The following is a 26,967-nucleotide window of genomic DNA, read 5'->3' as shown; positions in this document are numbered from 1 at the left end:
AGCTAGCCATACCCACTGGGACTTGAACCTGAAACCTTTGCCTTGTAAGGCAGATAATTATCCTCTAGGCTACAGTATCCAATCCCTTCAGCTCTGCACCAGTCTCCCTTCATTTTCATTATCAGCAAAAATATGTTATACATATATACATACATACAGAGAGAGAGAGAGAGAGAAAGAGAAAGAGAAAGAGAAAGAGAAAGAGAGAGAGAGAGAGACCTATAGAGAGATAGAGACAGGCAGACAGAGAAAATGAGAGAATGAGGTTCAGGGATATATGGAGAATTGACAAGGACTGTGTATGGATTGTTTCTATGTACTTCCAATTTGCATGTCAGCCTTGGATATGTGAATAAGATCAGCTTATATCAGTGTGAAAACCAGAACCGTATTCTTGAAAAATTTATGAAAACGGCAAGTGACCAAGGCTTCTTAATCTTCAGATGATATACAGTACAACATATCCATGTATCACATATTGTCTCTATGTTATAAAAAACATATTTCCCATTATTTTTACTACATGCTTATTTACTTATTTAATCTAATAAAGAGCAACAAAAATTGTAGCATTTTTATTGTCTCTTTGTAAACATAGAATGCTTTTAGTATTCATATTTAAAATAATTATCTGGTTTAAATGGCATTATTTCATTAGATTAAAAACACCATTCCATGTTCTAACTATAATGGAAATTCTAACATTAATGGCCTTGTAGTCAACTCTCCCACTAAATTATGTATATATAAAATATCCTTCAAGCTTATTCTGTCCTTCAGTGGTCTTTTGGAATCTGTTTTTGTCACTGTATAATTTACTGGCACCATAAATAAACTGAGAAAGGAAATAGAGATTGTAGAGATGTTAATTGCATTACAAAAAGAGTTTTCCCATCATTTCTGCTTTACTCTATCCCATGTTTTCCATTTTTTAAAAAAATACCATTTGTCTTTAAAATTATGAACAGATAAAATGTTAGACTCTCTTACAAAATTTATTTAAGGACCCAACTAAATTCTTCATCAACATACTATTGCCAAACTAATGGTCAGAGCACTGGTTCTTATAGTCTGAATTTAATTTTACAAACCACATAGTTCCCACTTGTTAACCATATGCTTATAAACTTCATGTGGTTGCTTCATGACTTCATGCTGCCCTGTTCTTGTCCAACAGAAATACTAAAGCATTACGATAACATTCCACTTTGAATGGGACTGATATTATTAAGTACACTAATGGTATTATCCTGCCTGTAAACAGCAAAATTTAATCTTTTGGATTTTACCCCATGTTTGGTAAACTTACAATACTTGATATAGTGATAAATCACCATGTTTTATACTTCTATAATTTGCTGATTCATTCATTCATTCCATATGGATACTTTTTATTATTTTATTATTATAGACTGCCTTCTGCCGCACGAATCCCAGCGACCGATTAGGTCCCACAGAGTGGGCCTCCTCCGGGTCCCGTCAACTAAACAATGTCGGTTGGCGGGCCCCAGGGGGAGAGCCTTCTCTGTGGCGGCACCGACTCTCTGGAACCAACTCCCCCCGGAGATCAGAACTGCCCCTACTCTTCCTGCCTTCCGTAAACTTCTCAAAACCCACCTTTGCCGACAGGCATGGGGAAACTGAACATCTCCCCCTGGGCCCGCTGAATTTATGCATGGTATGCTTGTGTGTGTGTATGTTAGTATAGGGTTTTTTTTAAACTTTTAATATTTTAATTAATTGGATTATGTATTGGATTGTTTTTTCACTTGTTGTGAGCCGCCCCGAGTCTTCGGAGAGGGGCGGCATACAAATACAAATAATAAATAAATAAATAAATTATTATTATTATTATTATTATTATTATTATTATTATTATTATTATTATTATTATTATTATTTAGATTTGTATGCCGCTCGGGGCAGCTCACAACAATAAAAACAATACAAATCCACTAGTTAAAACAATTTAAAACCCTTAATATAAAAAGCAATCATACATCTCATACAAACCATGCATAAAATGGAACGGTCCGGGGAAATCAATTTCCCTATGCCTGATGACAGAGATGGGTTTTAAGGAGTTCGCGAAAGGCAAGGAGGGTGGGGGCAATCCTAATCTCCAGGGGGAGTTGATTCCAGAGGGTTGGGGCCACCACAGAGAAGGCTCTTCCCTTGGGTCCCGCCAGACGACATTATTTCGTCGACGGGATCCAGAGAAGGCCAGCTCTGTGGGACCTAAACGGTCACTGGAATTCGTGCAGCAGAAGGCGGCCTTGGAGATATTCTGGTCTGATGCCATGAAGGGCTTTATAGGTCATAACCAACACTTTGAATTGTGATCGGAAACTGATTGGCAACCAATGCAGACTGCGGAGTGTTGGTGTAACATGGGCATACCTGTGGAAGCCCATGATTGCTCTCACAGCTGCATTCAGCACAATCTATAATTTCCGAACACTCTTCAAAGGTAGCCCCATGTAGAGAAAATTACAGTAGTCAAAACTTGAGGTGATGAGGGCATGAGTGACTGTGAGCAGTGACTCCCGGTCCAGATAGGGCCGCAACTGGTGCACCAGGCGAACCTGGGCAAACTCCCCCCTCGCCACAGCTAAAAGATAGTTCTATAATGTAAGTTGTGGATCGAGGAGGACTTTATGCTGAAAACAGATGAAATTGTCCTTGGGAGGCAAAACCCACAGCCACTCCATCTTATCAGGGTTGAGCTTGAGTCTGTTGATACCCATCTAGACCCTAACAGCCTCAAGGCACATCACTTCCACTGCTTCGTTGACTGGACATGGGGTGGAGATGTACAACTGGGTATCATCATGATATTTAGTGATAAAATCATGTCTTTAAGATCTTGCGAAACTCTAGTAGGGTTCGAACCTGATCTTTATAATATTATGTTCACAAACATATTTATATTCAACAGTACCATAGTATTAGAGTTTCTAGTGATATATTTATTATCAAATTTGTTGTAAGCTACCCTGAGTCTCAGGAAATTGGCAGCATAGAAATCTAATAGATAGATTAGATAGACAGACAGACAGACAGACAGACAGATAGATAGATTTGTGTGGCCATACATACCACAAAAAAGTAATTAAATCAAATTCAATCATTAAAAATATATGTATATACTTTTAGCCAACATTTTTCAAATATCTCTACCAAAGCATACTACCAAAACTCCATAGTAAAGACTTTTTTCACCTTCAAGAAAACTACCAGTTCAATTTCCATTAGTGTATAACAAGCATATCAATGAACAATCCACTATTATCATACACTTATTAATCTTTTATAAAATCAGTTTGTTCAGATGGAAAAATGAAGATAGTATAATCTGTAATATATGAGCCATAGCTGCTATCAATATTTTGCTGTCAACATACAATGCAGAAATAAGGCAATTACTTACAAGGTTATATATGTCTAGCCATACGAAAACATGTCATTTATTATAAACTTTCAACAATATTGAGACAAAAACATCAATGTATGTTCTGATATAGCAGATTTTCTTGTTTTCATAGATTTGATGGTATCCATTATTTGTTGAGCAGAGAAGTATTCAGAAAATTGTATGCAATTATGGGTAATCTTTGTAAGAACTGTATTATGTTATAATGAATTAAATTTTACTTTTTAACTTTATTATTACATTTAACTGTATTATATTAACAGAAAATTAGAATAAAATTTAAACAAATTAATGTATTAATATAGTCAGTATATACAGCATTTTATCCTACATGCACTTGATAATAGGAACAGCTTCACCCTTCAAATATATTAATTCAGACTGTTGCACAATTTTCCCCAAAACTAATCTTTGGTCATTTCATTGTTTATTTTTATATATTTGTTAAGTTTATATCTCATCTCCCAAAGTGACTTATTACATATTTAGGATATAACATGCAACTATCAGCATATAATAGATTCCAATTTTCACATTTATAAAAAACTACAGGACCTAATGACAAACATTCATATACTTTCATCTATGCATTCATATTTAAACTGATACCTATGCTCTGATTTATCTATTCATTTCAACTTGACTCAGTTTGCCTTCATTCCCTTCTCTTTAGTTTCATGAACACATAGAATAGAATAGAATAGAATAGAATAGAATAGAATAGCTTTGGAGGTCTTCTAGTACAATCCCCTGCTTAGGCAGGAGTCTCCCGAGTAGTTCAGACCAGAGCACTTCATTATCCAACATCTTAAAAACTTCTAGTGTTGGATCATTCACAACTTCTGGAGACAAGTTGTTCCACTGATTAATTGTTCTAACTGTCAGGAAATTTCTCCTTAGTTCTAAGTTGCTTCTGTCCTTGTTTAGTTTCCAACCATTGCATCTTGTTCTATCCTCAAGTGCTTTGGAGAACAATTTGACTCCTTCTTCTTTGTGGCAACCCCCTGAGATATTGGGCTATCATGTCTCCCTTGGTCCTTCTTTTCATTAAACTAGACAGGCCCAGTTCCTGCAACCATTCTTCATATGTTTTAGCCTCCAGTCCTCTAATAATCTTTGTTGCTCTTTTATGCACTCATTCTAGAGTCTCAGCATCTTTTTTTACGTCATGATAACCAAAACTGAATGCAGTATTCCAAGTGTGGCCTTACAAAGGCATTATAAAGTGGTATTAACACTTCATGTGATCTTGATTCTATCCTTCTGTTTATGCAGCTTAAAATTGGGTTGGCTTTTTTGGTAGCTGCTGCACCCTGCTGGCTCATTTTAAATGGTTTCCACTAGGACTCCAAGATCCCTCCCACAGTTACTACTATTGAGCAAGATGTCACATATACTGGGCCTGTGCGTTTTGTTTCTCTTGCCTAAATGTGGAACCTTACTTATTTCACCCTTGAATTTCATTTTGTTACATAGTGTCCAATGTTCAAGTCTGTCAAGATCTTTCTGTATCTTGAGCCTATCTTCTGGAGTGTTGGCTATTCTTGCCAGTTTGGAGTCATCTGTGAATTTGAAAATTACCCATTTATTCCCTCATCTAAGTATTGATGGAGATGTTGAAGGGTACTGGGCCTAAAACAGAGCCTTGGGGTACTTCATTACATGTGTCCCTCTATGCAGATGCAGTTCCATTGAGGACTACACATTGAGTGTACTTGGTCAGCCTGTTACCAATCCATCTGGTGGCGATGCTCTCTAACCCAAATTTTCCCCTTTTATCTATTAGTAGTTTATGGTCTATTTTATCAAATTCCTTACAGAAGTCCAAGTAAATTATATTGACAGTACTCCTCTGGTTCACTAATTTGTCAAAGAATGCAGTTAGTATGGCATGATTTTTTGACCAACCCATGTTCGGCTGATGCATTGCGTGATTATCTTTTCCAGAATCTTTCCCGGTATTGAGGAAAAATTAGATATAGAGAAAGAGAGAAAGAGAGAAAGAAAAAAGAAAGAAAGAGAGAGAGAGAGAGAGAGAGAGAGAGAGAGAGAGAGAGAGAGAGAGATTACTCAAAAATAAGACCCTGTCTTATATTTTTTTGAAACCTGAAATAAGTGCTTGGCTTTATTGCCATGCACTCAAAAGCCTGATTGCTCTTATTATAAAGGGATGTCTTATTTTGGGAAAAACCGGGTATATGTATAGGTATATGTACTGTATATGTGTAAGTGTAGGTGTAGATTTAGGTGTAGGTATATGTGTTTGCGTTGGTGCGTGTGTGCGTAATATAATCTTTATGTATGATAGTATCTCTGCTCTAGAGACAAATTTGCAACTATCATGCTTTGTTCCTCATCCACCAGCTAAGAAGTACATACATTTAATGTTTACTTTGTTAATTTACAGTGCAGTGTACAATTCTATACATAGTAGTGAAATAGACTTGTTTTTCAAATGAAGTAGTTAAATAGAGCATAATTGTGTATCTTAACCTTGGAAAAAACATTTATTTTTTATTCATGATTAGTAGCTATTTTAATTCTGTTTTGACATTTTAATCTAGGTGGTAGTATAAAAAATAGATTCTATGACTGGTATAGTTCAGTAAAGTGTGAAAAATGATCAAGAATTCAGAGTACATCTAATAAAGATTAAACTGAGTTCCTGCTTGGCAAAACTTTATGCTGAAAAGTGATAATTTAAGAGAAGGAACACGGAGAAATGAAAATCTTTTCATTTGTACGAAACTATGACATCAGTTAGTATTGTGTTTACATGAAAAACCTAGATAAATATAGTACACTTCTTTGTGTGTTCATAGCATATAAGCTATTGAGTATGTTAACATTCACTTTGGCATAACTAGTGCTTTTATCTTTTGTTTGTGATCCAAATTCTTAAAAGCTGGTTTTTTTTCTGCATTGACAATTAGAGATAATATTCATATATGGAGGAGAATATGTCATTACAAATGAAGTCTAGAATAAGTGTTTATATTATCATAGTGTGTGGGATGGGAATCTACTAAGGTTTCTATGTGAAAAAACTATTGTCCATCAGAAATAATATGGAATTAGACTTCCAACTGATGTCTCAGAAAGATCAGACACGAGAAGCAAGTCTCCCATGCTGATTTATCTACATTGATGGACTCCGAAAGGGATGGCAAAGCAAAGAGAGGTGCCCTGTGAGACTGTGGAGAGTCACAACTCTCCTGCTGGTCCCTGGTTTTCCTTTCAGCCACAATGAGGAGAAGATAGTTGCTATGAAGCTGGGACAGCCAAGGAACATCTAAGACTGGTGCTGGAACAGAATTAGTGAACATTGGGGGAGAGGATTCTTTTTAATTTAAAACCTAACTCCAAAAAGAAATCCAGGAAAAGAGAAAGTCAAAACTCTTTTTCTAAGCAATTTGAGAAAAATTCCAGATTTGAAAGAAAAGAATTAAGGGGAGAAAAGCAAAAAAATATAAACAACTGTTAATAATACAGAAAGTTGGTCTTTTAAACTCAGCAGGCATTTTGGAAGACATTTTAAAAATACTGAAACTATTTACTTTAAAAAACTAACTTTGTTTCTATATTTTGATTTATTATTTGACTAAAATTGGTTAGCACCAAAATCTAAACTGAGAATGCCATATGCTGACAAAAGGAAAGTTTAACATATTCTTAAATCCTGGAAAATTCTGACAGGGTTATGTTTATGCATCTATGGCATGACTACTGAAGATTTAAGTATGAGCATAAGAAAGATTTTTCCACTATAGAGATCCCTGAATGTTGTGATACAAGAATGATTGCATAAAGGGAATTTTAAGAGAGTCTGAAAAGCTTTTGGGATTATCTAAAGGAACTGATTGATTAACTACGGAATAAAAACATTGTGAACATTGAATTTTTGGTGGGATAGTAAGTTTAGGTTTGAATAAATGGTTTTGGATTACTGGATAAGAGTGAGACTTATTAAAACAAGATGAGATGCTCCATCAGGAGGAAGTGAGTGGAATTTGGGAGGAAATGGCATTGATGTTTCAAAGCATCAAGGACATTCTGATAAGAAACCACAAGGAGATTAAGAACATAATGCATGGCATGGATGAAAAACTGGAAAATATTATAAAAAGGACAATGAGTGATCAAGATGCCCAGGAAAAGTAGGAGCCAATTGAAAGACCAGATGAAAAAGCAGAACAGTTTAACCAGCATACAAAACAAGATGACAAAAAGGAGACAACGACAAAAACAATGACTGATTAAATAAACCAAAGGGAAAACATTTTAAGAGATTTAAAAAGGGAACCGGAGATGCAAGAATATATTTTTGAAAGGGAGACGGGGTAGATGTTTTGGAAGCTAGACAATGGAAAAGAGCAGAGATTGGATAAATGTAATGATGTAGATGCAGATAGGAAAGGAGCTGTGACGTTCCTTCAATATACCAGGGTAATCCAACAGAAAAAACATATAGCCCTTCCCTGGTACAAAGCTGAAGGGATCAGACTTGGTGGCCTAGAGGTTAATTCTCTGTCTTACAAGGCAGAGGCCCCAGGATCAAATCCCAGTAAGGGTATGGCTAGCTGATGAGGCCAGAACAAGGCCGAAATAGTGCTATCCTAGTCTCCCTTAATTTTAAAAATTCAGCAAAAACATGTGATACATATTCTTCCCATGTCTCATCTCATATCTATAAACAAATTTTGTTAAACTTCATCATTCAAATTTAATCAAGAAAAATTCCATTAGGAACTACCAGAAACAACAACATATTAAAAATTTTAATCTTTAATCTCTTCAAATGATATCCCTCAAATTAATGTCTTATCATTTTCTCTTTATCTCCTATGAATTTTAATGTCATAGCTTACCATTTTCTTTAAAAATTCAATAAAAACTCACTTCCTCCCATATCTTACATATAAATATTTTTTAAAGCTTCATCATTTTGTCCTAATCAAAAAAAGCTCATTAAAACTTCTAGGGAAAAGAAAGAATCATATACATTTTAATCTTGATTGAATAAGCCAACTTTGTAAACCTTTGTTTTACTTTTAAAAGTTTTCATATTTATTTCCTTTAGTAATGTCCAAAAAACTGATTTCATTTCTTTTTTTCTCATCTTTTCTCAGGAATTTCTTCCTAAATATGACACATTTTTGGATTTTGAAAATTCAAAGAAACAAAGTTGTCCAAGTTGCTTTCCTAAGTTAAAATATATTTTCCCAAGTAATTCTTCTAAGTCATTATTTGGGTGTCGCTTTTAATTGTTGAAACCTAAGTGGGTTTCATTTTTAAGTATATATAACGTTATTGTCAATATCATTCTTGTATGTTGTCAATTTTAAACCATATGCAAAGCAGTCAGATTTCAATTATGATATCATCTTCTATCTCTTCTTTTAAGTCTGAAAAGAAAATCTGGTATTTTGTTGTCAAATATACTTGGATTCTTCTCGCGTTACTTTTCCCCATTCTATATTAGTGACTCTTTTTAAAATTACAGGCAGTCCTCGACTTATAACTACAATTGAGTTCCAAATTTCTGTTCAAAAAGTGAGACATTTTAGGTGAGTTTTGCCCTATTTTATGATCTTTCTTGTCCCAGCTATTAAGAGAATCACTGTAGTTGATAAGTTAGGAATTTGGCTGTTATTAAATGAATATGGCTTTTCCATTGACTTTACTTGTCAGAAGGTTGTGAAAGTTGATAACATGACTTTAAGACACAGCAATGGTCATAAGTATGAACTAGATGTCAAGTGTACAAATTTGATCATATGACCTTAGGAATGCTGCAACAGTCATCATTGTGAAAAATGGCCATCAGTCACTTTATTCAATGCCATTGTAACTTTGAACTGTCACCATTGCCATCTGCCGTGAACGCAATGTGCACGCGCAACTGGTGCGATTCCGATAAAAATTACTGGAAGCAAAGAAACAAGCAATTTTTGCTGCCGGAAAGAGATTTCAGATGCTGCACATGCGCAGCAGCCAAATCTCGCTGCTGCCCCTAGAGGAGCAGCTGGGGCCAGCAACAAAAGCGGCCTCTTCCATCTCTGGGCGCGTGGCCTGCTCTTCGATCTCCTGGGCCACAGGAGAGATGTCTGAGGCGCGGAAGAGAACGGCCATGCGGCCAGAATTGGTGCCTCCCAGCCTGCTCCCTGTGCCATGGCCCCTGCAGGAGGTGATATAGGTAAGCAGAGGTGAGGAGCACAGCAGGGTGAGCAGTGGGGGGAGTGGGGGCAAGCGCCTTGGCAGGGCTGGCATCTCTTACTCTTCTCTCCAATTTCTGGGGGTTTTTTGCTTCCATGCAAAATTGTGTGCGTCTTCGTGCGATATTTGGCTTCTGCGCATGCACAGAATCCAAATCACATGCTGTGAACGTGCATGCGCCAGGAGCACATGCAGGGGCATGCTTCCGGCACATTTCGGTAGGGCTGGGACTGGTAGCTCGCCCCTGGCTGTCACTAAATGAACTGTGGTAAGTTGAGGACTGACTGTATTATAAATCAATTAATACAAATGATAATATTAGAATGTAAACTATTCCAAATTTAATTTCAAATCCCTGGGTATCATGAGTAACGAATGCACATATTCTTATGTGTAATATATTTGGCATATAAACATAATTATGTTTAACAGAAATAAAGGACCTCACTCATTAGTTCTCCTCTAGTGCTTAGGGAATTTTGAAAACTAAATTATTCCACTTATTGTATTGATTTTCTGTATTATTATTATTTCCTTTTTTTCTCATTTATGTTGTCATTTTGATTTCCCTTTTAACCCAGTAACATTTGGTTGATTACAGCAAGGTAATGAACCCAATAAAAATAAAAATAAATCTTAATTAAAGACAGAGTCATAGCAAACTAATGATCATATCAATAATTCCAATTGTCTAGATAAATCTGGAATTAAAGACAACAAAATTTAAAATGTATGAAACTACATTGAGTTCATTTATTTTTGTCTGTTTTATCATGCAATTATCAAGACGATTTTAGCACATTTTACAAGATCTCACAGTGGTTTTGCCACTTCATTGTTTATAGCCAAGAGAGTTGCCTGTGACAGATGATACACATTTTGCTTGCATGCATAATAATGAGAACATGGTCTCCTGCATCTCCTTGGCACCACTGGATTTTGTCTAATACGTTTATGTATTCTGCATCAGTGAAACATACTATTACCTATTCCTTCTTTTCTTTTAATTCCTATAAGACAGTACAATAATTAAACATTTCCATTTATTACTGACAGTTTACACACAGCAGAGGGAAATCCATCATTTATTTTTTATAGCATGCCTACTAATTTTCTGATAATATTACTGCAATTCTGGAAAGCACTGCAGTAAAAAAATTTCCCTTCACTGTAGCCCAGGAGCATTCCACATTTTTGTCAGTTGTTTTCATTTTACGATATGGCTTTTTAAAAAACACACACATTACAATGTTTGACTTCTACCCTGCTACCATGAAGATACAATGTCCTTTTATACCTTTATATGCCCAATTATACGCCAATGCTTTTCTTTCTCTTACCCTGTAATGGTACATGGAGACTGGATTTACCCACCTATGAAACAGTCAGATAAGCTAGACATAACCTGCAGATGGATAATGGGCAGGGCAAGAAAGCTGGGCCTAGAAAGTTTAGAACTAAGACGCCTTAAACAAGATCTAAGTATTGCCCACAAGATCATATGCTGCAACGTCCTGCCTATCGGCGACTACTTCAGCTTCAACCACAACAACACAAGAGCACACAACAGATTTAAACTTAATATTAACCACTCCAAACTTGACTGTAAAAAATATGACTTCAGTAACCGAGTTGTCGAAGCGTGGAACTCATTACCGGACTCCATAGTGTCATCCCCAAACCCCCAACACTTTACCCTTAGATTATCTATGGTTGACCTATCCAGATTCCTAAGAGGTCAGTAAGGGGCGAGTAAAAGTGCACTAGAGTGCCTTCTGTCCCGTGTCCTATTGCTCTCCTATATCTCCTGTACCTTTCCTCTATTCCTATATCTCTTCTTCTATTCTTTCATTGATATATTCTATTCCTATATCTTCTTTTCTATTATTTCTTAGATATATTTTACTATGAGTATCTCCTCTATAACCTTCATCATGTATTTTACTATGTGTATATTGATATATACCCACTAAAACCCTCATTGTGTATTGGACTAAATAAATAGATAGATAGATAGATAGATAGATAGATAGATAGATAGATAGATAGATAGATAGATAGATAGATAGATAGATAGATAAATTAAAGAGGCTCAGAAGAGCCTGTCTCTAGTTTCTCAAGCTAAAAATAAAATGGGGGCAGAGAAATGTACTTTCAGACTTGCAAAATTATGTAATGTAATTTTGACGATAAAGTAGAATTGGTTTACCTTGTCTTGTTTCCCATCTGGTCTACCTAATAAGACTGACATATCTCAAGGTGTTTTTGCCCTGTACTTTTGGGGCATGAAACTGGACAATTGTGATTGTTGACATAACTGTTAATCTTCCCCGAGAAATGCTGTCTCCAGTTTAATTCCAACCTGTATAGAGATTGTATCTCTATGTGCTGTATATCTGAGTCTAACAGTATGTGTGTGCATGCCTGTGTTTTATGTTACTGTATTTTAGTATCTTACTAATTGGATTTATGTTGTAACAGTTTCAGATAAACATTGAAGTAATGATCACTCAGTCAAATTGCTCCTCTAAATCATCTGAAATGAAAAAAAAGAGAAAGCTATCCATTTCTGAATTGACCAAAAATACTGAATTTTTTGGAGTATAAGAGGCATTGGAATATATTATTATTATTATTATTATTATTATTATTATTATTATTATTATTATTGCTGTTGTTGTTGTTATTATTATTATGATGATGATGTTGCTTCGTGTTGTTGTTGTTGTTGTTGTTCTTATTATTATTATTATTATTATTATTATTATTATTATTATTATTTATTAGATTTGTATGCCGCCTCTCTCCGGAGACCCGGAACTGCTCACAACAATACACAGTACAAATCCAATAATATAAAAATCCTTAATATAAAAACAGTCATACATCCCAGACAAACCATGCATAAAACGTAAGATGCACTTTAGTTTTTGGGGAGGAAAATACGGAAAAATATCTGCCTACCAGATTTTCATCTAGTTAGTGTCCTTAGTCTGGTTAGCTTCAGCACGTTATTTTATCCCATGGTTAGGGCTTAAAAAAACTTTACTTGGAGAGAGTAACAATGAAAGAGCCTGCAAAGTTAGACCTGGGAAGATCATTAGCACCTAGGTAGGATTCGAAAAAAAAGCTTCAAAAAAAAAGAGCTACATTCAGAGTATAAGACATACCCAAAATTTTATCTTATTTTAGGGAGGAAAAAGGTGCATCTTATACTGTGAAAAATATGGTAGCTAGCTTGAATGAGGATAGCTTCCAGCTTAGAGCCATAACAACATCCAAATATCTTCATTAAACATTACCTCAAACTATTCAATTTAAAGGTGAAGCTGATGTTTCCTTATCTAAAGCCTACCCTAGAAGGGAACTCTATCTTCACAACCATTGTGATATGAACCTAAATACAGTATTCTGACATTTTCTTCTAAGTGGCAGAAAAATGGAAGAGAGTCTGGGTTCTTTTTAAAAAAAAATCTTACTTGTAGTTCAGGCGTGCTAATGTATTTCTTTTCCTGTAAGGATGGAAAATAGTGATTGATTAGCATAAGTGACATGCATATTATCTAGGAATTTATGATAGGTAAATCTATTCCTTTTCAGTTGTTCTAATAAATCATAGTCTGACTTTCCATCTAGGTTTCAAAATACTTGAATATTTATCCCATTGTATATTCTTTCCCTCTGGTTTGCTCGTATTCATATATTTTGTATTTTCTTCATTGGTTATGCTGTTCAAAATTTCCGGCATTTGACAGGTGTTGAATGTACCTCACAGTTTTAAAGTCTGTCACTGCAGACTTTAGTGGCAGATTTTAAATATTGTATTGTATCTATTGCAGCATATTTCAGTTTTCATGTCAGGTGTTAAATCCTTGGCGGAATGAAGGACTGCAATCTTGAAATAAGCAATGGTTCTTTATTAACAGAAGTAACGGTTACAGAACTAGAAATGAGACAAAAACATGGCCGTGCCTGGCAGCTATATATATGCCGGGCTGCCAGGCTGAGCCAACCAATCGCCTTGCAGTATTTTCCCGCCCAAGGAATGTGGGGCGGGTACAAGGCCTAACTGTCCTCTGGACACAACACCAGGCTTCTTGTCCAGTTCCTCAAACTGTTTCTCCCATTACTGAAAATTTAATAGAATATTAAATGGCTGCTTTAACTACTTTAGATAGTTATTTAGTACGTTTCGTGGATCTAAGAAATTATTTGAGTTTGAACAGCGATTCAAGAGCTGCTCCCTAAAGTGAGGAGAGCCAATTTAATTAATTACAATCAACATAATTATCCTTTCAGGAGATTAATATGGCAGGTGGGCTTTTGTAGCTTCAATAACTGAGTGATTGGTAGCAGGAGCTCCTGGTGGGTCATGCATTCTATAAAGTTTGAAGGGTAAAAGAAGAGGGGAAAGATTATGAGTAATTTAGACTATGGGGGGGTGACCACTGGAAAATGTCAGTCAGTCTAGAGAAGTGTGCAATTAGACAAGCAATAGGATAAATGCTGGGAACAGTGCCAGTGCTAGCCGTGGGAAATCCCCATTCCACTTTATCCAGGCAGTCCTTGAGCTGATATAACCAGCAACAGGAAAGGGCTATCAAAGCCAGCAATGTGTGTCCAATCACCACTGGTTTTATAGATAACAGTGGTTAATATTTCAGAAGTTCAGCAAAGCTTGGTCTAGAAACAGTTACCCTCAGTTTGAAACTAATTGCTGATGAAACAGCCATAGGAAGAATCCATCTGAAAGGAATGCAGCTATGATATTGAACTTTTTTTAAAAAACACAATATCTCAAAAGAGGTTAAAAATAGTCTGAAGCACAGGATAGTTTGAAGGGTATAGACACAAGTTAAGATTTTGATTCGAAAAATTAATATAGAAATAGAAACTGATTTATAGTTTTGTTTGTTTGTTTGTTTGTTTGTTTGTTTGTTTGTTCGTTCGTTCGTTCGTTCGTTCATTCATTCATTCATTCATTCATTTATTTATTTATTTATTAGATTTGTATGCTGCCCCTCTCTGAAGACTCGGAGCAGCTAACAACAATAAAAAGGCAATGTAAACAAATCTAATATTAAAAATAATCTAAAAAACCCCAATTTAAAGAACCAATCATACATACAAGCATACCATGTATAAATTCTATAAGCCTAGGGGGGAAGGGAAAATTTCTATTCCCCCATGGCTGACGACAGAGGTGGGTTTTAAGGAGCTTGCGAAAGGCCAGGAGGGTGGGGGTAACTCTGATATCTGGGGGGAGTTGGTTCCAGAGAGTCGGGGCCACCACAGAGAAGGCTCTTCCCCTGGGTCCCGCCAGACGACATTGTTTAGTCGACGGGACCCGGAGAAGGCCAACTCTGTGGACCTAACTGGTCGCTGGGATTATATAAGCATGAAGGGAATAAATATAAAAGAAACGTAGACTTAAATAAATAAATATAAGGGAAGGGCCATGACCAGTGTCCAAGCGGTATGGATTCCCTCCATGCTCTGTGGGAAAAAATGAATCCCAGATAATTGGTAACAGGTCAGATCCATTTTGGAGGGGTGGTGGAAGAGAGAGGCACCATTGGGGATCTGGTGGGGTCTTGCAAACAGTTCTTGACTTATGAGCACAATTGAGCTCCAAATTTATGACCTTTCTTGCCACAGTTTCTAAGTAAATCATTGTATTTGTTAAGTTAGTAACATGGCTGTTAAGTGAATCTGGATTCCCTATTGACTTTGCTTGTCAGAAGGTTACACCAACTGATCACATGACTCCAAGATACTGCAACCATCATAAATGTGAACCAGTTGCCAAGTTGAATTTTGATCATGGGACCATGAGGATGCTTCAATGGTCATAAGTGAGAAAATGGTCATAAGTGTTAGTATGTCTCGGTGCAGCCTTGTGTGAAACCATCGACATACACACAGCAGAGTTATTGCAGTGGTGTAGTTGTGTGAACCAGCCAGTAAAAGACCACAGACTTAGTATTTAATAAAGTATTATTTACATATATACAACACAAAGTTGCAAAAGATAACAAACCGCGGACAGCCGCACACAGCTAAGAATATCTCACAGTGAACTCCCCCCTTGGGGTTGACAATATAATGTACATTTAATACAGATTTACATTTACTGTTTCAGGTTGTACCTAGTACAAATTCAACATGTAGTCTAGCTCTGTGTGCCTTGGTCAAATTGTCAGCTATGTTATCTGTACTCTCACAGTACTCAAGCTTGATCATCCCATCCTTAACACACTCTTACATTCAGGTATTTAAGTCTGTGTGTTTCAATCTTGTCTTGACAGTTCTCCATTCTGCCATACTTACAGCTGACTGATTGTCTTCATATACCATAATAGACTTATGGCACTCTATACCTAAGTCAAGCAGCAACTGCCAATATACCACTAAATCTGTACATAACTGCGACAGACTAGCAAATTCGGCCTCCATCATAGACAGACTAAGGTGTTGCTGTCTCATTGACTTCCATCCTATCAAGGCTCCACCAAACAGAATAGCTAAACCAGTCGTAGACTTCCTGGTCATACTATCAGAGGCAAAACTGGCATCTGCATATGCTGTCAATTTCAAACTATCATCATGTTCCAAATATAAACCAAGCCCTTCATGGCATCGGGACAGAATATCTCAGGGATGGTCTTCTGCCGCACGAATCCCAACGACCGGTTAGGTCCCACAGAGTTGGCCTTTTCTGGGTCCTGTCGACTAAACAATGTCGTCTGGCGGAGACCAGGGGAAGAGCCTTCTCTGTGGTGGCCCCGACCCTCTGGAACCAACTCCCCCCAGATATCAGAGTTGCCCCCACCCTCCTTGCCTTTCGTAAGCTCCTTAAAACCCACCTCTGTCGTCTGGCATGGGGGAATTGAGATATTCCCTTCCCCCTAAGCCTACAAAATTTATGCATGGTATGTTTGTATGTATGACTGGTTTCTTAAATTGGGGTTTTTAAAACTACTTTTAATATTAGATTTGTTTATATTGTTTTTTATTGTTGTTAGCCGCCCGAGTCTACGGAGAGGGGCAACATACAAATCTAATTAAATAAATAAAATAAAATAAATGATGCATGGTACCTTTCAAATACCGCAAAATCCTCTTTGTCACCTTCCAATGATATTCAGTCGGCTCCTTATTGTATCGTGCCAACTGATTCACGCTATACGCTATATCCGGCCGTGACCAATTTCCCAAATATGACAAGCTTCCTATGAGCAAATGATATAGTCCCTTATCAACAGCCTTTCCATCCTTATTGCCCTGCACGAAGCAACTCTCCATCGGAGTTCTAGCAATCTTACAATTGTATCCATCTCATGCATAGGAAAATGGAGCATTTGAATTTTCAATTGGTGAAAAAGACAATTGGGCTTGTTAATGGCATAAACCTTAAACCATGTTCTAGATTTGTAGATTGCAACATTTGTCATGAAGATAAAACCAAGGTTACCCCTGCAAACCATTATGAAGGTTTTAAAACTAAGGATATATTGTAGCTAGTGTTTATGGATGTGATAGGTCCAATGAGGAAAACTAGTTATGATGGTTCACAATATATTCTGAGCATTGTGGATCATTTCTCAAGGTTTGGCTTTGTTTATGCAATGAAGACGAAGGCAGATACTTATAGGATGTTTTGTAACTGGCTAAGATTTGTTGAGAGGAAGATGAATAGTGACTACGAAAGAGACCTCGGAGTCTTGGTGGATAACCAACTAAACATGAGCCAACAATGTGCAGCAGCAGCTAAAAAAGCCAACACAATCCTAACCTGCATCAACAGGGGAATACCCTCCAAGACCAGGGAAGTCTTAATACCACTCTACTACGCCCTGGTCCGACCACACCTGGAGTACTGTATTCAGTTCTGGTCACCACACTTCAAAAGAGACATTGAAACTCTGGAGAAGGTGCAAAAACGAGCAACCAAGATGATTAAGGGACTGGAAACCAAGACTTACGAAGAGAGACTGAGGGAACTGGGCATGGACAGCCTAGAGAAAAGGAGGGCCAGAGCGGACATGATAGCAGTCTACAAGTATACGAGGGGATGTCACAGAGAGGAGGGATCACTTTATTCTCCAGGGCACCAGAGGGCCGGACGAGGAACAACGGCTGGAAGCTGACCAAGGAGAGATTCAACATGGAGATAAGGAGGAACTTCCTGACGGTCAGAGCGATCAACCAATGGAACAAACTACCAGCGGACGTTCTGAACTCCAACACTCTGGACATTTTAAAGAGAAGATTGAACTGCCACTTGACTGGTGTGCTATAGGGTTCCTACTTGGGCAGGGGGTTGAACTTGATGGCCTTCATGGTCCCTTTCAAATCAATCAATCAATCAATCAACCAACAAACAAACAAACAAATAAACAAATAAGTAAATAAATAGATAAATAAAAAGGTTGTTAGCGTGGTCATTGAAATGGTACAGAATTTACAAACAAGAGGCTTGTTGACTTGTTAAAGAATTGTGGTATAGAACATAGGTTATCTGCGCCTTATAGACCATAGCATATGCATTTGTTGAGAGAAGGAGCCAAACGCTACAAGCCATGATGAGACCCATGATAAGTTGTGTGTAGTTGTGTGATCCAGCCAGTGAAAGACACAGGCTTAGTATTTAACAAAGTATTATTTACATATCTACAACACAAAGTAGCAAAAGATAACAAACCTTGCACAACTACACCCTTGCTATAACTCTGCTGTGTGTATGTCGACGGTTTCGCACAGGGCTGCACCAAGACATACCAATATTAAGTCATTTCTTTCAGTGCCATTGTAACTTTGAATGATCACTAAATGAACTGTTGTAAGTCAAGGACTACTTGTAGAACAATAGATTCTAGCTAATAGACTAATAAGAACAGGCATAATCTTATTGGCATTTCATTTTATCATAAAATAATCCTTTACTAGTTGGTTAATAAATCAAACCTATTCTTAGATTAAAAACCTATTATGTATTTATGTGTCATGCATTTCTCCATCAAAACTTGTGACACACAGACACAATGGTAGAAAACACTGAGGGATTGTTATGATTGTGCCAGAACATAAAATATATTAATTTCAAAAAATGTGCCTGATTTTTTTTCTGAAGCAATTTTGCAATAACAAAGCTCCTGTAAAAACTAAAACTGGAAAAATAGAGAAGTTTGGAATAGGAAAGTTAGTGACATAATTACCTTGATTGTTCCCATACTCATATAACATTTCTAGCAAATATTGTATATTAAAAGAATTAAAATATTGGGAAAACTGACTGCTAGAATCAAAATATAATTTCAAAATACTAGTGGGAAGTTGAGATAGGCAGTTAGCATTAATTTGTTGAATAAATCATTGTATAATAATCTTTTTAGAGAATTCATTATGAAAATGAAATTGAAATTTTAAAAGTTTAGTTAATATTTATTATAAGATATGAACAAGCTTGCTTAGTGAACTTACATTTAAGGAAATAAAGGTAGCAGAGTTTTTAATGTTTTCAGTTCCAGAAGGGCTAAAGATAAACTATGTGGTAGAAAAAGAAAAGAAAAGAAAAAGATTAATCCTACTTTTGAACAATGACAAACATAGTCAAGGTCAATTATGTGGTAGAAAAAGAAAACAACAAAAATGTAGATAATACGACAAGTATTTGTCTCAAAGCAGTGTGCTATAAGGTACAATTCAGAATCTAATTCTGACCTTGACTCTAATGTTGGTGCTCCAGCTGAGCAATGTTTCAGGATTGTCAGCCTAAGGAATCAGTAATACAGGGTTCAGTTGGGACTGTTCAGCCATAGAACTCCTGTTCAAAGCAGACAGGCACAAACTCCAGGTACGAGGTTCAGATGCTTAGAAAGGTAACCAGAACAATGCTTGTAGGTTCCTTGTAGGCAAATAATGCAGGCAGCTATCTGCAAGTAGATTAAAATTGCTGCTTTCCTTGTGTCTTTCTTTGAATCAACCATTTGGTAAGTTTTATTCCTTTCTCTTCTTTATGACTCTTGGATTAGATGTCTACATGGTTTGGCTTTCGGTGACTCTCCAAATGTATTTGGACTGTACCATTGCTTCTTGGATTGCAGGAGTTGGTATTTTGCAGGCAACCACTCTCTCTTCTTTATGACTCTTGGATTAGATGTCTACATGGTTTTGGCTTTCGGTGACTCTCCAAATGTATTTGGACTGTACCATTGCTTCTTGGATTGCAGGAGTTGGTATTTTGCAGGCAACCACTCTCTACTAGGCATCTGAATTATCATATTTTTGGAGTATAAGGCGCACCTTTTTCCTCCCTAAAAGAGGCTGAAAATTTGGGTGCGTCTTATTCTCTGAATGTAGCCTTTTTTGAAACTTTTTTTACAGCCCTAACTAGGTGCTAATGATGTTTCCAGTTCTTACCGGCTTGCAAGCTCTTTCATTGTTACTCTCTCCAAATAAGGATTTTTTAAAGCCCTAACCAGGAGATAAAATAATGTGCTGGAGCTGACCAGACTAAGGATGCTAGCGAGATGAATACCTGGTAGGTAGATTTTTTCCTCTTATTTTCCTCTTCAAAAACTAAGATGTGCATTTTATACTCCAAAAATATGGTACTTCCTATCTGTTATTATTCAGAATTAACATAAGAACATAAGAAGTTATAATTGTGGTTCTTTGCCCCGATATGCATAACTTCGGAGTCTTCGGAGAGGGGCGGCATACAAATCTAATTAATAATAATAATAATAATAATAATAATAATAATAATAACAACAACAACAACAACAACAACAACAACAACTTTGCACTTGTTTAAGTTAAAATGCATTTGCCACTTTGTTGCCCACTCACTCAATTTTGAGAGATCCTTCTGGAGCTCCCGACAATCATTTTCACTTTTCGCTACCCAGAACAATTTAGTGTCATCAACAAACTTTGCTACCTCAGTGGAAATGACTAAATTGACTTACGAACTACAAGATAAGGATATGGAGGACTTTCACAAAATCTGGGATAGATGGTATATCTGGGTGGCAAAAAATAAATTAAAATAAAATAAAATAAAATGAAAAGAAATTAGGAACCCCAAATCCAAATTTAGAGACAATAAATTTAACTACCAACAACAAATATTAACAAATTATAGCACCATTATACCATTGAAGAAAAAAGGATATATGATTGATATAATGATAAGGAGATTATAAGATTGTATTTATGTATTAAATGTATAGCAATTGTAAAAAGGAAGATTTTCCTTTGTAAGTTAGACGTAAGTTACACATAAATCACACTACTCTTCGAGTAGTGCCAATTGTAAATAATGATACCAAATATGTTATATATAAAGCAGAATGCTTTATTTCTTTTCTTTTTCTTATCTTCTTTTCCCTTTCTCTCTTTTTTTTCATATTTGTCTTATGTGTACATATCGTCACTATGTTGTCTTTTGTTGTGTAATTTTAATGTAAATATTTAATAAAACTTTTTAAAAAAAACAAACAAAAAACTTTGCTACCTCATTATTTACTTCTACATCCAGATTGTTAATGAATAAATTAAAAATTAAAGGTCCCAAAAACTGAACCTTGGGGTACACCATGTCTCACTACTTTACATCCAGAGAATTGTCCATTTATTGCCACCCTTTGCTTCCTACAATTTAGCCAGTTACCAATTCAGGACAAGACCTGTCCTCTAATTCCATGGCTGAAGTGCTTTTTTAGGAGCCCTTGGTGAGTGACTTTGTCAAAAGTCTTTTGAAAGTCAAGATATACAATATCAACTGGGTCCCCTTTATCTATGTGTTTATTTACACCCTCAAATAATTCTAATAAGTTAGTAAGACATGATTTGAAACCATGTTGATTTTCTTTCAGCAATGCCTGTTTTTCTATGTGCCCAGTAATTTTATCTTTAATAATGGTTTCTCTCACTTTGCCTGGAACTCACATTAAACTGACTGGTCTATAGTTTCCTGGATCACTTCTGGATCCTTTCTTGAAGATCGGGGTTACGTTTGCCTCCCTCCAATCCTCAGGTACAGTGCCTGATCTTAGAGAAATACAGTGGTACCTCGTGATACGAACCCCCCGTGACACGAATATTTCAAGATACGAACCCAGGGTTCTGAATTTTTTTGCCTCTTCTTACAAACTTTTTCCGAACCTGAGCCCTGGTCCGTGGGCTCTCTTACTGTGCCTGCTCTCTCTGATTGCTGAAGGGATCCCCCTGCTTTATGACTGTCACCGCTGGGATTACCCATTTGATTACAACCCCTGGTGGGACTGGGGGGGGAAGAGCTGCACCTGAACCTGGAGCCCGCTTAGGAGCTGCCCTGCTTGGAGGAGAAGCCACCACTGCCACTTCAGCCACCCCGAAGCGGCTGTGAGAGCGCTTTCTCCGGATTGTTGCCGGCCGAAGCGCCTGGGGTTTTTCCTTTGCTTTCCAGAGGCTGGGCGAGATCCCCCTTCCTCCTCCTCCTCCAGGGACAGACATGCACTCCCCTTTGTGTCCACAGCCAAAGAAGTGGCGGCCAGTTGAAGTAGCAGCTGCTTCTCCTCCCTCTAATCCTGAGCAACTCCGTCCAGGAGAAACCGCTCTGAGTCCTCTTCGCCCCTCCTGCCCATCGGAAAGAGAAAGAGAAGGAGAAAGAGAGGAAGGAAAAGAGAGAGGGGGGAGTGTGTGTGTGTGTGTGTGTGTGTGAGAGAGAGAGAGACAGAGAGAGAGAGAGAGGCTGACTGCCTCTCCTTTGCAATGACACCAGAAGCTGCCTGTTGGCTGTGCTGGGCTCGCCCCCTAGATCCACCCCGGCAGCTTTGCCTGAGCACGAGAGAGCAGCTGAGGGACTGGCGAACATGGGTTTCTTTCTTTATTTCTCCACCCTTCAACCTTCTTCTCAGAGGCTTCCTCCCATATGTGCCTCACACAGCTTCTCAGCCTCGTGTTTCCCTGGAGGGGTTTGTGTGTGGATGGGGGGGGCCTTCCCTGTCTTTCCCAGAGCTGTTCCCCCCCTCTGACTGAGCGTGTTTTCATGGTATTTTAATATTAATCACCAGCAGTCTGGTTCAATTATGGTTCAAGTGTAACCTGTCCCTTTTGTATAGGTGTGACTTGTCCCAAAATGTTTCCCAGTTCCTAATGAATCTAAACCCTTCCTCCCAACACCACTGCTGCATTGAAGCTCCTGAGCTCTGCCTGTCTAGCTGGCCCTGTGTATGGAACAGGTAGCATTCCTGAGAATGCAACCTTGGGGGTCCTGGATTTTAATCTTCTACTTAGCAACCTAAATTTGGCTTCCAGGACCTTCTGCTTAACTTTACCAATGTCATTGTACTGACATGTACCACGACAGTTCGCTCCACCCCAGCACTATCTATCAGCCTGTCTAGATGCCTTGTGATGCCTGCAACCTTTGCACCTGGCAGGCAGTTTACCATGCAGTCAACACTTCCATCGCAAACCCATTTCTCTATATTTCTAACAATTGAATCACCCACTACAAGAAACCCCCCCTCCCACCACCTGTGGAGAAGTATCCTCAGTGCAAGAGGATATGGGCACATCCTCCAATGAAGGGGTCCCAACTAAGAGAGCATGTCCCTTTTCCACAGATTGATGTCCTCCCTGCCCAAGATCTCCATTCTCCAAAGCAGCTGGAGAGCTGCTCAGCATGGAGTGGGATGCTCCTATCGCATCCCTGAAGATCTTCTCCTGCCTCACTATCTCTCTCTGCTTCTCCAGGCCTGCTATCTTGGCTTCAAGGGAAAAAACCTGTACCCTGAGAGCCAGGAGCTCATTGCACCGATCACACACCCAAGACGTCTGTCCAGCAGACAGATATTCATACATGTGACACTCAATGCAAAACACTGGGAAGCTCCCCTCTGTCTGCCGGCTATCTACCTCTATTTCTTATTGGTATGTGTTTACTGTTATTAGTATACAAATTACTTCTTAAAAAGAGAGATATTTAACTTCCTCTTCTAGATATTGATGATTTTTTTTTATAAGGTTTTGATAAGGTTAATAATTTTATTCAGTTACTCACTTCTATTGATTTCTTTTTAAATAAACCACAGATTTTTACTTTTTGGAATTTTTTTTCTTGCTTTTTTTAGGATTATATCACGTGCCGACAGGCACGCAGTCAGCTAAACAAAAAAAACCAAATTAGTAATTAAGCAAGAAACTCACCCCACAAACTTACCAGGGCTCAGCAGGTATTCTTTTTGGTTCCTGCCAAGTTCCTTTCTCTCTTTTTATTTTCTGTTTTATTTCCTTTTTTGAAAATGTTCTGCTTAAATAAAAAGCAGTTGCCTCTCTGCTTCCCAAAGAACAACGAACAGAATAACAGAATTGGAAGATACCCTGGATGTCTTCTAGTTCAACCTCCATTTATTGCTTTTTGTTCTGCCTTCAAATACTTTGGAGAACTCCTCTTCATTTTGGCAGCCCCTAGATACTGTAACACTGCTATCAGTATTTGATTAAACTAGACATACCCAATTCCTTCAACTGTTCTTCATATGTTTTAGCCACAAATTACCTAACTATCATATGCTGCAACGTCCTGCCTGTCGGCGACTACTTCACCTTCAACCACAACAACACAAGAGCACACAACAGATTTAAACTTAATATTAACCACTCCAAACTTGACTGTAAAAAATGTGACTTCAGTAACTGAGTTGTCGAAGTGTGGAATTCATTACCGGACTCTGTAGTGTCATCCCCAAACCCCCAACACTTTACCCTTAGATTATCCACGATTGACCTATCCAGATTCCTAAGAGGTCAGTAAGAAGTGAGTACAAGTGCACTAGAGTGCCTTCCATCCCCTGTCCTATTGCACTCCTATATTTCCTATACCTTTCTTCTATTCCTATATCTCTTCTTCTATTCTTTCATTGATATGTTCTATTACTATATCTTCTTTTCTATTCTTTCATAGATATATTTTACTATGAGTATCTCCTCTATAATCTTCATCATGTATTTTACTATGTGTGTATATATATATATACCCACTAAAACCCTCATTGTGTATTGGACAAAATAAATAAGTAAAATAAATAAATAAAAATCTTTGTTGATCTTCTCTACACTCTTTCTATATTCTTCACCTCTTTTTTATATCCTGATGACCAAAACTAGATGCAATATTGAAGTGTGGTCTTATTTTATCACACTAAGTGATTCCAATGCTTCACATGATCTTGATTCTATGCTTCTGTTAAGGTAGCTCAACCAACACCCAGAGGTAGACTGACAATTACCATAGTTTAATTCAAAAAGTGGAGGTTTAATAAATTAGAAATATACATAGCTGCTTTTGTCAAGCTTATTAGTGCTCAAAGATGGATGCCATCCATTTCAACTTTCTACTAGAAGCGTGCAATATTAAATAAATATTTCAACTGAACAACAGGTTAAAATGGTGTGTTTAGGGCTTCATTTGATAAATTAATGAAAAGGAATTAATACTATGACTCTCTTCTGCCTATACATTTAATCATTTATACTTAATAATCCTACACTATATCTACTAGATATAAAATTCTTTTTCAATAACCATCCATTACTCTTGCAAGTTATTACAATTATCACCATCATTTCTGTTGACCATTTAAAATCCAAAAAGGAATGCCATCCTCTGGAATTTTACTTTACTAATGAGATCAAATTTCAGCCTGAAAAACAATGAAAAGCAAGCTTATCCTCACCTTGTCCTGCAATGGTTTCTGTAAATAGGAAGTTTTGAAAAGTGTGAACATCATTATTGATTTATCTGTTTCAGCAAAGGATAGCATTTTGTTGACTTACTTCTGATTTTCTACTGAGTTAAGGATCCAATTTAAAAAGTTCAAAGCAATCATTTTTCTGGTATTGTGTAGAACAGAACTTTTCCCCCATGCAATCTTTATACTTTTTAGGAATTTACATTCTTAAACTTACATTCCTGTAAGTTGTAGCAATGTAGGAGCTTTAAATATGTATTATAATCTTTTTTTAAATTACCAAAGGGATTGAATACTACTGTTGTGCAGCAGCTATCTGGATGACTTTATTGAAGTTTGCTTCATTGTTAAAAGTTGAAGGGGCATTATTACTGTGATAAACAATTTTAAAGAAGTACTTTGCAGCAATCTTTGTCAAAGCAAAGTACTCCTTTAATGTTTGGAATAATATTGCTATACACAATCCACACAAACCTGTGCATTATGAAGAATCCTATCATAGGATTCTTCATAATAGATAGGGATTTTTTCATATCTTACAATGAGCCTGGATAGGTTGAGATGGACATTGTAATTACAGTCCTATATCCTAATCTGATACAAGGAATAGAAGGGACTAGCCAGCCTTGCAGGATAAGGCAAATAAAAATTAGAGCCAGATCAGCAAACTTTTCTTTTTGTAAAACTTCTGTTTTTGTGTTCCTATGTAAATATGTTGTATGTAAATAGGTTATGCTAATAAGTGTATGCTAATCCACTCTATCTGCATCCCGGCCGCTGATTGGCTAATTCGCGGCCAGGAAATTTGAGCAGCTGTCAAAGCCATGCCTACAGGAAAAAACATTTTAAAAGGCAGAACCCAAGCTGCGACTCTTGTCTTTTGCCGCAAATTTCAAATATACGCTCACCACTTGTGTTACTGATTCCTAATAAAAAGAATCAGACAAGTTATTCAGATTTAACACTTCATTGACAGACTCTTGAAAGTCTGAAGGTATAATCTTCTGTCCATGTCATTTACAATTTGTATTGTATTAGGAAACCTCTTGCCCAACCCACTATCCAGTTGCAGGTTATTCTGCCCTTGTGTTTTTATTCCCTTAGCAGCTGTTCTGTCTGGGTGCCCCCAGACCTCAACACCAACTGGAAAAAACAGCCAGACACGCTGGTAAAAGCAAAAGTACTTTATAGCTTGAAAAATAAACACAGAGAAAAACCTGTTCTTCCCCAGAGGCAGGTTATGAGACTTTACAGCAGAGTCCTGATGTCAAGACAATACAGCAGCCTTCTTGCTGGCACACCCACCACTGTAGAGAATAAGACCCCCCACCTTTCCCCCCCAAGGTTTCAGTATTCAAAGTCACAAACCAGAATTCCAAGACGCCAAAGAGCACAGCCAGGTCCCAGGACTCCCAAAGATAATACTCCACAAGCCAGGAAGGGTGGGTCTGCCTTTTAGCCTTTCCAGAGAGCACCACACCCAAACCCAGCTGTTGCCTCTTTAGTGCTGAAAGTACCTAGCTAATTGGTCCCTTCTTTGTGTTGCTCTTCTCTGTCGCAGATCGATTATTGCTT

Source organism: Erythrolamprus reginae, chromosome 4, assembly GCF_031021105.1.
Source record: "Erythrolamprus reginae isolate rEryReg1 chromosome 4, rEryReg1.hap1, whole genome shotgun sequence".
NCBI lineage: Eukaryota > Metazoa > Chordata > Lepidosauria > Squamata > Dipsadidae > Erythrolamprus > Erythrolamprus reginae.
The sequence above is the reverse complement of the archived record's forward strand: the minus strand, read 5'-3'. Positions refer to the sequence as shown.